The sequence below is a fragment of the Meles meles genome, chromosome 2, assembly GCF_922984935.1.
Source record: "Meles meles chromosome 2, mMelMel3.1 paternal haplotype, whole genome shotgun sequence".
NCBI classification, from domain to species: domain Eukaryota; kingdom Metazoa; phylum Chordata; class Mammalia; order Carnivora; family Mustelidae; genus Meles; species Meles meles.
The window spans coordinates 65,341,279-65,354,589 of NC_060067.1; the positions used below are offsets into that span (position 1 = coordinate 65,341,279).

The following is a 13,311-nucleotide window of genomic DNA, read 5'->3' on the forward strand; positions in this document are numbered from 1 at the left end:
AACTTTGCAAAGGCGCTAAATGCCACCAAATGGTATGCTTTGAAACGGTTCATCTTATGTTGTGTCGATTTCACCTTAATTTTTTAAAAAGCAGGGGTGGGAGAGAGAGGCAGAGAACTATTTCAACAGATGAGTCAGGCTGGCCGCCGTTGCACACATCCCAGCGTCTCCACAATCAGATAGGAGCGATGGGCCCCCAGAAGCAACTGCACAGAACAGGAGAGGAGAGGGGACAAAGGCTCCAAGATTAGGGGAAGTGGACAACTACCTCACCAGATCACTCCTCGCCTCCACTCCCCATAGCTCAGGGTCCTCACAGGCTGCCCATCCTGCAAAGGAAGCAGGACACCGTTCGGTGGTGTGTCCCACCCCTCCAGCCCTGAGGAAGGGAGCAGGGGCCAGGCCAGGGCTCCCAAATCAAAACGCAGCCAAGCTGGTGGCACTGGGGCCAGAAGGCCAAGCCGCCACGTCCCTTGACCTGGCACACACAAGGGTATTACTGCCACATGGACAGCCCTTGGCAGTCTCAGGATGGTCGCATACAGAACCTCCTTTCATTCCCTGGTGTGGCCCTGCAGCCAAGTCTGGGCCCTGGGGTAGGAAGAACAGCAGGAGGCCGCATCCACCCAGCATCTGGGTCCTCTGAGGTCTAGGCGGGGGCTGCAGGACACGTGATGGGTCCTGGGGATGCTTCCAGTACCTTGGAAAAGATAAAGGGGACACCATGGGCCTCACAGAGAGGACAGACCTGACACCCCGTTAAGGTGTGGCTGCTCAAGGGAACAGCATCGTACCCACCACCCGCCATGCCAGGCTGGGCCTTCACCTCACCTCTGCTCTTTATTTCGTCCCCTTCCATCTGATCTGCGGGGAGAGGGACTGGGGCTATCCCCATTTCACACAGGAGGCGGGCTTGTCCACCATCAGCTGGCAAGTGGCAGAGCCAGCATTCGAACCCAAAGCTGCCATCAAAAGCCTCCTGCACTAAATTATGCCACCGACATTTGCTTTTTCCCCTACAAAATTCCTACAAGGCAGCATGGGGTCACGGGTTAAGAGCGGGGACTGCCAGTCTGGGACGATGGGAACATTCCGGACTTAGATGGGGAGAGTTACTCAGCAATGTGAACATACTTAACTGCCACTGAGCAGTACACTTAAATATGGTTACCGTGATAACCATTATTAAATATTACATATACATGTAACACAAAGATGTTTTAAGAACTGATCAGGTACCAGGTCATTAAGAAACTGTCAACAGGGGCACTTGGGTGCTCAGTTGGTTAAGCAGCCGGCTCTTGATTTGGGCTCAGAGCATGATCTCAGGGTCCTACGATAGAGCCCTGCATCAGCTCCACACTCAGCAGGGGTCGGCTTGAGAGTCTCTCTCCCTCTCCCTCTCTTGCTCTCTGCCCCTCCCCCACCCCGCTGACACAAGCGCTCTCTCTTGGTCTCTCTAAAATAAATAATTCTTTTCTTAAAAAAAGAAACTGTCAGTAAATTTTTAAAAATAGATATCATACAGAACATATTCTCTAAACATGGCAAAATTCAATTAGAAGCTAAATAAAGGGGCACCTGGGTGGCTCAGTGGGTTAAGCCTCTGCCTTCAGCTCAGGTCATGACCTCGGGGTCTTGGGATCAAGCCCTGCATCAGGCTCTCTGCCATCAGGGAGCCTGCTTCCCCCTCTCTTCTCTCTCTGCCTGCCTCTCCGCCTACTTGTGATCTCTGTCAAATACATAAATGAAATCTTTAAAAAAAAAAAAGCTAATTAAAAATATATAAATCCCCCCCAAAAAATAATAATGTGAACTGCTTGGGTGCAGATCCCTGCTCCCCACTTACGAGCTCTGTGATCCCCGCAGTGGGCTTCAGAGGCTGTCTGTACCCATCTGTAAAGTGACAAACGCAAGGCACCTCCCTCTGGGCTTGTGTTGGGAGCTGAATGAACCCAAATGGGGACAGCAGAGACTGGGCGGGCGGAAAACTCCCAGCTGCAAAGGGCCAGGTGGTGTTTCTGGCTTTACAGGTGATGGCCACAGCGGTGAAACTCTGCCAACACAGCAGGAAAGCAGCCAGAGCAACAGGTGCGCCAATGGGCGTGGCTGGGTGCCAATAAAACTTTATTTACAGAAGCGGGCAGTGGGCTAATAGGGTTGCCACTTGCCGACCTCTGGCACATACCCTGGCCCTTGGTAGGTGCCTAACAAACGTTAACTGCTACAATTAAGAAAAATGGCATTTAACTTGATTCATTTCTAGAGATGAGTGAGAGGTAAAATACTTCCTGTTGAAGTTGCAAAAATAAACAGTAGTACCGAAGGCGAGAGCGGAGCCTCCATGCCCGCTGGGGCTCCTCTCTGCAAGCTCTTCCCCTCCCACCTCCTACAGGAGAGGCTCCTCACAGCGTGAGGCTCCCAGCCCCCCCACCTTGTTCCTGCCCCTCCCCGCTGGCCCAAGGTTCCTGGGCTGTCCACCTGGCCTTGCAAAGGCCAGAGCAAAGAAAACATTTTCTGACAGTGTTCTGGGCTAGAAGGACAATGACAAGCAAGGTCCCACTGCTGACCGGCCCTGGAGTGTCTTTCCTGAGCCTCGGATTGCAGCAGCACTAATGGCTTCTACTGGCTTCAAGGTAACGGACTTCGATCAAAAGCACTGAGAAGCCTCTTCTGATTGATTCCTCACAAGGGCCCTGTAGGAAGGTTGACTTTCCATTACAGGGATCAGCGTGTTCCACAGAGCAACACCTAAGTTCTGGAGCATAGGTGTTACCCCTTCCCCTCCACTGCCCCACCTTGACGAGTTCTGCTTCTGTCTCCCTCCACCTCCACCTCTAAGCTCAGTCCCTGCTTATCAGGTGCCCGCATAAGCCTTTCCCTAGAGGGGTGCTGTGCAACTTCAGCGAGAGAGAATTCCCAGAAGGAGTGGGAGTTTAAGCAACGACAGCTCTATTCCTCATGTGAGCATCCCAGGAAAAGGACCCGGGCATTGAACTTGCCCAAGGAGGTTGGAGCTGGTCCTCAGTGCAGCCCCTCTGACCCAGCCCAGTTCCAGCCCTGCTCCTTCACAGCTCAGCTCACCTAGCTGGTGCTGATGGTTTGTTCCTTTAACAGGGTAAGAGTCTTCCTAGGGACTGGGTGGAAATCACTGTCACCACTGAGCAGGAAAGAAGCCCAGATGACAGAAGCATCAAAGGAGATGCTCGAGGTGGGTGGGTGACTTTCGCTAGTGCACGCTGAGCTCAGGACTCCTGCCCGCAGCCCTCAGCACCTTCTCCCACAAGCATGCACAATTCCCAGGAGCCAGCACACACATGCTCCCTCCATCTCTCACTCCCATTTATGGAATGTGTAGCTTATTGGCTTGAGGTTGTTAGCTAGGGAGGGACACTGAGGGCCTCTGCTCTGGGTGGTTGCTCTGGGACAAAACCAAAGGACTGACTTTTGAACCACACACACCCCCATTATCATGACCGCTTATTCAGTGGTGCCTGTGCCCAGATACAACACTCGGATGCCCACACCAGCCATGCCAGAGAGACCACTGTCCCCATTCGTACAGGAAATGGAGGCTCAGAAAGGTTAATCCTATGGCCCAAGATCACACAGCCTTAAGGGACAGGACAACGCTGAATCGACTTCAGAAGACTGGCAAATTGGCCTAAACACCTCAAGGAGACCAAGCAAGGAGACCCAGAACACGGTGCCGTCATCCGCCATCTTTCTGCAGTAGGCACCCCATTCGGATTACAAAGCCCAGGTGGGAGGCACCGCCTCAGCCCCAGCCGGGAGAGGGGCAGGGCCCCAGTAGGCACCAGGCAGTCTGGCCCCAGAGCCTGCGGAGAGGCAGGATCTCATTCTCATGCCTTGCTCAGCAATTGTTCCTTCTGCCGCTCCTCTCCCAGCCCCAACTGACCCTCTACACCAAAAGGCCTCCATCCTGGCTCCTCACCGTGAAACCTCTGGCCAGGCCAAGCAGAGACCGTCAAGCTCTGTCCCTTCCTATGCACGTCCCTCTTATAGTGCTGGCATGATTGGTGCGGGCATTCCTGCCTCCCCAGGAAGGTGTAACCCCCCACCCATCCAAGCGGGGCTCCCCCTCAGACCTGTGACCCCACTCTCCACTGGCCAACGTCTCATTAGGGAAAAACCACACACCCACGAAACTATACATGGATAAATGTTCTAAAAGTGCACAAATGAGAGAACCCACAATCTATCCGGCAAAGTCAGGAAACACCACCAAGACATCACAGGAGACCTGGCCCTTGACATATGAATAGGAGTTCTCCAGGCAGACTAAAGAGGGCACATCTCCCAGGAAAACCAAAAACCAAAACTGAAACCAAACAAAACCACAGTATGTGGGGAGAAGCCTAAGTGAGAAGACAGGCCTGGCGAACACAGAGGAAGCACATGAGGCTGAGACAGTGGAGCAAGGGAGAGAGGTGGGCCAGGGAGGCCAGAACGCGAAGAATGTGTGAGGTCACAGAAGCAGCTAAGGATGGTTTGCGAAGAACAATGGCAACGATCGCATTTGTTGGGCCTGCACTCTAACCCTTCAAGGGACTGCTCACTAGGACAAGTCTCAAGGTGGGAGTTACCCCCATGCTCTGGAGAGATGCTCAGCATTACAGACCACGTGCAGTCATGCCCTCTCATGTTTGGCAAGCAGCAGAGAGGGGTCCTGATCACCCCATACCATCCCCAAACCTCCTTATCCATCTGGGCTCATGGAAGTGCCACCCACCCGCCCAAGGTCTGGAGGAGAAGCCAGCATCTCCAAAGACCCACCCTATCCTGCTGGTCATTCAGTTAGAGGGAAGGGCCCCTCTCAGGTGGGATACGTACTGTGACCCAAGCCCTGTGGGAAGAGCCAAGGCTTCCCCTGGCCTTCAAAATCTCCTAATCTGGCCTGGGAGGCCAAGACCATCAGACAGGACAACAGTGAGTCCCACTCTGCCATACAAGGAAACTCAGGCAAGGCAAGGGGTTCTCCCTGACCTTCATGGAGAAGGAGCTGGTCAGTTGAAGGAAGGGCGTTCCCAGAGAGGGAACAGCACAAGCAAAGGCCAAGGACGTGTGCCTGTGAGTGTGCGTGGAAAGGGTGGGGGTGGGGGAGGACCAGCGGTTAGATACAGTATCTCTACAGTCTAAAGAGCTGGGCAGAGGCTGGCAGAGAGCCCAGGCCGGCCAAGCCATCAGAAGAAAGGCAGACTACGGTGTATGGGGAGGGGTGATGGTGTGTTGGGGGGTGGGGGTGGGTGCTTCTAGGGCTATGCGAAAGACTCCAGCCTGGCAAGCATCCTCCATCACGGATGACGAGGCCGGATCGTCAAGAGCTCTCAGCAGGGAAGGTGGAGTGATGGAGTGAGGGGGCAGGGGGCTAGGGACGAGGGCATGGGCACTAACGCAGGGCGTCCAGGCAAGGTGCCCGGCCCCCCAGAGCCAATCCTTGTGCGCCATCTCCAGAGGCTGCGTGCGCCCAGGGCGCGCCGGCGGGGCAGCAGGGTGGGTACCAGCCTTTCTTCCCAGTGCTTCAGCCTCCTCCCGGAGCCCACGTGGGCGGAGCAGCGCGGGGGTGTGCGTGGCAGCGGCCGCCGCGGCGGGTGCTGTGCGTGGGGCGGGGGTGCAGGCAAGGCGGCCTCGCCCTCCCGGCCCCCTGCCGCCCCAGAGCTGCCCAAGCTCCAACCTCTGCGCCACCTCGGCCAGGACCTGGGGGTACCCTGACTTACTCAGTGGGTAGGACTCCGAGGGAAGCGGCCGGCCACGCCCCCCGTGCCACTCCCTGGAGGCAGCCAGTGGGTTCCCCCTCCCCCTTCTTGGCTCGGGGGCGGAATGGGGAGAAGAGTGGAAATAGAGGTGGCGTAAGGGAGAGAGGGGGACTGGGGGCAGTACGGGGAGGGGGCCTATGAGGGAAGCGACGCAGAGTCCTCCTGCTGGGAGACGCTGCAGGGGGATTTGGAGGGGAATGGGGGATGGGAACGGAAGGGTGGGGGACCACGGAGGTGAGACGCGAGAGCCGCAGGAGATCTGGAGGGGCGCGAAGGCTGGAAGAGGAGGACGTGCTCGATGGGGCGGGGCGGCACCGGTCATCGCGTCCCCTGCCGCGGGGTCCGCCCATCGGTCGCTGGGTCTGCGGACGCCCTTCGGCCAGGGCGCGCCTCCCGCCACCCCCCGCGGGCGCACCTGTACCCACCTGCTCGGCGCTCAGGCCCGAGCCGGGCAGCAGCTGCGGACGTAGGGAGCGCAGCCCCGCGCCGCATCCTCCGGCCGCCCCCTCCCCGCCCCGAGCTTACGCTGCCGCCGCCCCCGCCTTAAAAAGGACAAAACGGAACAGAAAAAGGTTGTGTGCAAAAAAAAAAAAAAAAGAAAGAAAGAAAAATCGTAATAAGCAACCGAGGAATACGGACAGATGCGCGCGCGCGGCTTTGCGGGGCGGGGGTCGAGGTGCGGCGGCGCCGGTGACCGCGCTCGGGGCAGCCGGCAGCGCGTGCCGCACGCTCCCGGCTGCAGCTCCTGCTACCGCCCGGCGCCCGGCTCACGGCGAGGCCCCGCCCCTCCCCCGGGTATCCCCTCCGATTGGCCCGCCCTCCTGCCAGTCAGGGGGAAGGCGCGGCGCTCGCCCGGCCCCCGCCGGGGGCAGAGGCCGGGAGCGGTTAGGCGGCAGCCGGAGGAGGTGTGGGGAGGCCTGAGCGTGCGCACTTGGCCGCGCGGCCAGCACCGGGGAAGGGCTGGGGTCCCGCGGCTGAGCGCCGCGTATCACGCGGGGTCGTGGCGCCCGCTGGGTCGGAGCTGCTTTGGACCAGGAGGAGTTTGCCGGCTCCAGTAGGGGCTAAAGTCCCCTGGAGGCTCATCCCTGCCCTCACCTGGGACTGTGGCCATCCTAGGCCATTGGTGGTCAGGGAAGACACAACTGCCGAGGGACCTGTATTCTCCCCTTTGTGCCGACTGCAATCTCAGGGTCACAGGTTAAAGGAAATGTTGAAAGTGACACAGCCAGCAAGTGGCGGAGCCAGGAGTCTTACCACAAGGAAAAAAAAAAAAAATCCTGTCACCAAAAAATAGTGGAATGAATGACATGATGTCTAGCAGAGGCTTGAAGGAAGGGTAGAATTTAGCGAGGCAAAGATCCGTTCTTTCAGTTCCGTTCCACAAATATCGATTGGGCACCGACTATGTACCAGATACCCCTTAAGATCTAGGGATAGTGCAGTGAATGGCAAGAAGGCCCCTGCCCTCCTGGATTTTATATTCCAGCAAAGGAAGGGAAAATCATTAACCTAAGCATCTTGACTGGAGGAAAACGGGCATATTTGAGAATCTAAAGAAGAGGGGGTATCTCTGGGCTACAGAGAGGTGAGGAGGAGAATGGCGAGGATGGGGTGGGCAGGAGGAACAGAGGCCAGGATGTGTGAGATCTCTAGGCTGTGGGAAAGACTTTGGAGTTGATCCTGAGACTATCTCACCAGGGAAGGTAGTCTGTGGGACCACTGTCGGGTGTGCGTATTTGAAACATCCTGGTCTTCTACTTCTGCCTCTGGACCATCCAAGAGGAAAATACCATCACTTTCTCCTCACTAGGGATCTGGAGGCCCTGGGGCCCAGAACACATAGCAAGGGGCAATGGGGGAACCAAGAATCCGACTGTCTCCAAAGCAGCTCTCCAGGTTTCATGGGACCCATGGTCTGTGAGCCCAGGTTCAAAGCTGCCATCCCTCGACAGGCCATCCACGTTTGAGGGTCTTGGGGAAGGGGTTCCTGTCGCTTTCCAGAGCAATAGTTACTGCCTGCTAACCCCCCTCTGATTGGGACAGACTGTCTGGGGCTAGAGTAGGGGGTGGGAGGGATCCTAGCTGGTGGCCTTAGGCACGTTATTGAGCATTTGCTTTTCTCAGTTTCCTTATCTGTAAAATGGAGCTTAGAATAGTAACAACCTCATGGGGATTAAATTAGTATATATGGATCTGTGTTACTTTCTGAAGGCTGCCATCAAACACTACCACAGACCAGAAGGCTTAAAACAACAGAAAGTTACACTCTCTCTTTTTTTTAAGATTTTTTTAAAAAGATTTTATTTATTTATTTATTTGACAGACAGAGATCACAAGTAGGCAGAGAAGCAGGCAGACAGAAAGAGGAGGAAACAGGCTTCCCGCTGAGCAGAGAGACCAATGCGGGTCTTGATCCCAGGACCCTGGGATCGTGACCTGAGCCCAAGGCAGAGGCTTTAACCCACTGAGTCACTCAGGCACCCCTAAAGATTTTTTTTATTTATTTGAAAGAGAGAGAGAGTAAGAGAGAGCATGAGAGGGGAGAAGGTCAGAGGGAGAAGCAGATACCCTTTGGAGCCGGGAGCCTGATGTGGGGGCTTAATTCCTGGACTCTAGGATTATGACCTGAGCTAAAGGCAGCAGCTTAACCAACCGAGCCACCCAGGCGCCCTGAAAGTTGCATTCTCTTGATACTGTAGGGCAAAGTCCCAAGTCCAGTGATTGGCAGGGGCTTGTTCCCTCTAGGAGCTCTAAGGGGAAAGTTTTTCCTGGCTCTCTCTCAGCTTCTTGGGGCTCCAGGTGCTCCTGGCATGTGTCCACGTCACTCATATCTCTGTCTTGATGGAGGCCCTCTCTTCTGTCTGCCCCTTCTCTCTGGTTTATTTACTTACTTTAATTTTTTATTTATTTATCTTTGAGGGACTGCAACCACGTGAGTGGGGAGGGAAGGACAAAGAGAGAGGGAGAGAGAGAATCCTAAGCAGGCTCCACACCCAGCGTGGAGCCCAACGTGGAGCTCGATCTCATGACCCTGGGATCTCAACCTGAGCCGAAATCAAGAGCTGGACACCTAACTGACCGAGCCATCCAGGCACCCCTAGGCCTCTTCTTTTTTTTTTTTAAGATTTTATTTATTTATTTGACAGAGAGAGATCACAAGTAGGCAAAGAGGCAGGCAGTGCGTGGGGGGGGGAATGCAGGCTCCCCGCTGAGCAGAGAACCGGATGCAGGACTCGATCCCAGGACCCTGAGATCATGACCTGAGCTGAAGGCAGCGGCTTAACCCACTGAGCCACCCAGGTGCCCCTAAGTCTCTTCTTTTATAAAGACTCTGGTCCGTGGGTGTGGGACCCACTGAGCTAATCCAGGATTATCTCATTTCAAGATCCTTAACTTAACCACATGTACAAAGATGCTTTGGCCAAATAAGACCATATTTACAGGTTCCAGGATGTTATTGTAAATGATACCATTGTTTAACTACAATTGTGATCATTCTTAAGGAGGGGGAAAAGGTACAAGGAGATCACATCCTGTGGAACCTGGCTTGATCTGAGGGCCTGGCCTTTGCTGAAGAAGTCAGCCCTGAGTATTCGATGGCTGGATGAAGAGGAAGAGAGACATTCCAGGGAGAGCAAGCAGTAGCATGAATGCCTGAGTATGGGCTTAACCTTCTAGTGGGAAGGGAGCCATCAAGGGTTCTTGAGGAAAGGCATGAGAGACAGGATTAAAGGAGGCATGGTCTCGTGTAGAAGGGCAGGCAGACCCCACTAGCCCCATCGGTCCTTCCCCAGACATAAGCAGGCATCCACTGGACACTGGTGCTTTCCCCAGGCAGCAGGGAAGTGGCCAGAAACAGCTTGTCTCTGCCCAGTGGCTCATGGGTCAGTGGGAGAGACCACAGTGGATCATTATGATGCGGTAGCCCAGGCAATAGGAGTGTAAGGGGAGGAACTCCGAGGACCACTTCAGGGACTCAGGAGAGGATTTCTGGAGAAGACACTTGCCCTAAGGTTTGACAAGGGGGGAGGATGTGGGCCTTCCAGGCAGAGGGAAGAGCAGGTGCAGAGAGACCATGGAGGTATTGAAGATGGAGACATGGATTTCAGGCCTGCTGCCCCATAGGGAGCACACAAGGCTAAGAGGCTGGCAAGGACCATGAAAGCCCCACTGGGACTTTGGGTCATTAAGGAATTTGAAACAGGCCACCAGAGCTGGTTGGCAGACTCCAGGATTTGCATGGAGGCTGGGTAGGAAGGCAGAGGTGAGAGACTATTGAGTTTGGTAGAAATGAAGGAGGGAGGTTGAAGGTCAGAACCGGGGCAGATCAGGACCCTCCAAGTAGCATCCCCACCTCCCCGGTCTAGGTGGTTGGAACTGATCCAACTTGTAAGACTGGCCTTCTGGGTGGTGGGCCGTGCTGGGGGAGGGGTAGTAATAAGAGCGAGTTGGTCAAGTTCCTCTAACAGATACATTCTGGGAGCATTAACCTGTTTAATCCACACAACTGTCCTATGTACAGACAGGTTAGGTAACTCGTCCAAGAGCTCACAGTCAGTAGAGCCAGAATGCAGAGCACTGGCAGCCTGGGTCTAGGGATGAAGAAACCATCACCTTGTTAGTAATGACTCACATTTACTGAGCACCTACTGTGTGCAAGGCACTGTCTGAGCTCCATATGAATTAATTCATTTTAATCCCTCCTTATCCTTAGACACTGAGAAATGTACAGGTTCAACAACTCACCTACAGTCCCCAGCTGGGAAGTGGCTGAGTCGGGACTGGCACCTGTCTGCCAGGCTCCCCCAGTGGCAGACGTCCCGCATCTCCCAAGTAGCAGAAAACCATCCTGCTGCTGGAGAGATGTACGGGAAAGCTCCAGGCGTCCCCCTGAGACTGAGGGGCACAGAAGAACCAGTGCTGGGTGAGGGGTGGGGAGCACCAGGCTCTGTTGTGGGCTCAGCCACAAATTAGCTGTGTGTCTGGGACAAGTCCCCTCAGTGCTCTGAGCCACAGTCTCCTCCCTGTCCAGTAGAAATAGTGCCACTCCCTGCCGGACACTCTGGGATGGGAGTCCCAGTTCCACCATTTGCTCCCACCGTCACCATCTGGGTGATGGGAAGAACAGAACCAGGATCACAGTCGTGGCCCACCGGAGGCAACTGGGCCATTCATGTGCTCGTGGGGGAACACTGTGGGAATTACGGGATTCATAGCAGAAAGCTTACCTCCCTCCATCACTGCAAGCACTGTTATTCTCATGCTCTGGAGGAGACAACAGAGACTCAGACAAAAAGATCTGGAAACTCCAGCCAGGTCTCCCACCCCAAGACCCCACTGCTATCAGTCCATTTTCAGATCCTAAAGGATGATGATGGGAATTAGGCTGCGTTAAACAGCTGCATGATTCCATTTATAGAACTTGATCAAAATGGCAGAATTCTAGAAAGAGAGGACTGATTGGTGCTGCCAGGAGTTGGGGAGGGGGAGGGAAGTGGCTTTGGCTGTAAAGGGGTAGCAGGAAGGCTCCTTGTGTGCAACGGGTCTGTGTCCTGCCTGGGGCGGCACACACAGCAAGGAGTCGGCAAATGCGGTTAAGATTGCATGGAACTAAGTGCATGCACATGCAGGCGTTCAGGGAAAGCCGTGGAAATCCGAATAAGGTGGGGGGACCTCACCCATGTTAGTTGCCTGGTCTGTGACATTGTATGATAGGCTTGCAAGGTGTTACCTTTGGGGGAAACCAGGTGAAAGGTATACTGGCTCCTAGTTATTACTTCCAATTGCATGTGAGTGTCCAGTTGTCTCAGTACAAAATGTTCCTAAAGACAGGATGGCCATGAAAGGAGCTAGCTGCCCCAGGCTCCTGTATGGGACAGGGCTGATCCCTGGGGCAGGGGCATGGGCACTGAGAGCCTGTAGATTTCCCCCAGAAACAAAGGGGTGCAGCCACAAGGGGTGGGAGGCAGGTAGAGTACCCAAGTTCCCATCACTGTCCTTGCAGGGGAGTCCAGTCTCCTGGGACGCAGGGTCCCCATGCCAGGACACTCTTTCTTCTTCCCTCCACCCTGCAATGAAAACAGCTTTCTGTGGGCTATTTCTGGTTCTATGAATAATACATGCCTATTGTAAAAAAAAAAAAAAATTCAGACCATATAGGCAGATATAAAGAAGGTGACCTTGAATCTCGCCACACCACGGTGACCCCCACGAGCACTGGGGTGACCAGAGCTCCCTGGCTCATCTCATTTACATGAATGGGCATAATCGCAACACGGTATTTTTACTGTGCATGCTTCCCCCTCCCCATTCCCATATCACATCCCCCATCAGGTAGCCTATGATAACAAACTCACTTTTTTCACATTTTTCTCTCTAGACATGTGTGAGGACATACTATAACACACACCCATACAGGGCTTCGGGGCTTTCATTTCATTTTGAAATGAATCCATTATAAGCACATTTATGTGCTTCTTACTCTTCACACCCACCAACCCCTCCCCTGCTACAATCCCCGCCAGCATCTAGAGGCAACTGGCCTCCTTCTTTGAAAGGCTGATGACACCCCACGATGTGGGCATCCCCTTCACCCTTGCCTGGTGACAACCAGTAGCAGTAAATATCCTGGCCAGTATCAGTATTTTTATTTCCACAGATGAATTCCCAGGAGGGGCATTGCTGGTTTGAAAGCACAAACTTTCATCTGAATCGATGCCGACAGATTACCTTCCCAGCACTCTGTGACATGTCACCCTTCTGCCCCAATGCAGGAGTTTCCCATCAATCAGCCAAAGCCTTGGCCCCGGGGCATTGCTGCCCTGACGGGTGCAAAGTGATATGTCCTTGTGATTTTAGTATGTGTCTCCCCGCCTTCTGGGGAAGTGGGGAGACCTGGAATATATAGGTGACTTTAGAGGGGCTCTTTTCAAAATTGTCTTGGACAATTTTGGACCCTTGGTTCATTTGTAGTTGAGGCTTTTTCTTTTGTCCATTTGTTGTGGGGGAGGGGGTGTCCAGTTTTTTTTTAATTTATTGAAGCATAATTGACATACAATGTCCTATTAGTGTTGGGTGTATAGTATCGGGTGTATAACATAGAGACTGGGCAATTAGTTACATTAGTCAGTGTCTTCCACAATGAGTGGTCTCCATGCAATAGTATCATGAGATTTCTGACTATGTTCTCTGTCCTGTACTTTGCATCCTTGCAGCTCACTGATTTCATAACTGGAAGCTTGTACCTCTTTCTCCTCTTCACCTGTCTCTCCCATCGCCCCACTCCCTCTCCTCTGGAAACTGAATGCATACAACCGTGTTTCTCCTTAGGATCGTTCTCCTTATTTATGCGTCTGCTTTCTTTTGTCCATTTTTAAGTGTTCTCAGCAGAGCAGACACACATCTGTTGGTTCTCGGGCGCAAGTACTTTTTCCAAGTCTTGCATTCGCCTCTTGAATTTGATCGTGACCTTGTGGTATAGTCAGTTATGTAGATAGAGCCGTCACTTTCTTTTTCCTTTTAATATAGCTTCTGA

The 13,311-nt window shown here is 53.8% G+C and overlaps 1 protein-coding gene across 11 annotated transcripts in view; it reads right to left on the bottom strand.

Annotated features, from left to right (window-relative positions):
- Nucleotides 1-6,530, bottom strand: part of JAKMIP1 (janus kinase and microtubule interacting protein 1) — a 134,875-nt gene extending 128,345 nt beyond the window's left edge. For all 11 annotated transcript variants that reach the window (XM_045998606.1, XM_045998595.1, XM_045998596.1 and 8 more), the window contains exon 1: nucleotides 6,203-6,530. The gene's annotated coding sequence lies outside the window, so the exon portion shown is untranslated. The remainder of the gene's footprint in view (nucleotides 1-6,202) is intronic.
- Between the last annotated feature and the right edge of the window lie 6,781 nt (nucleotides 6,531-13,311).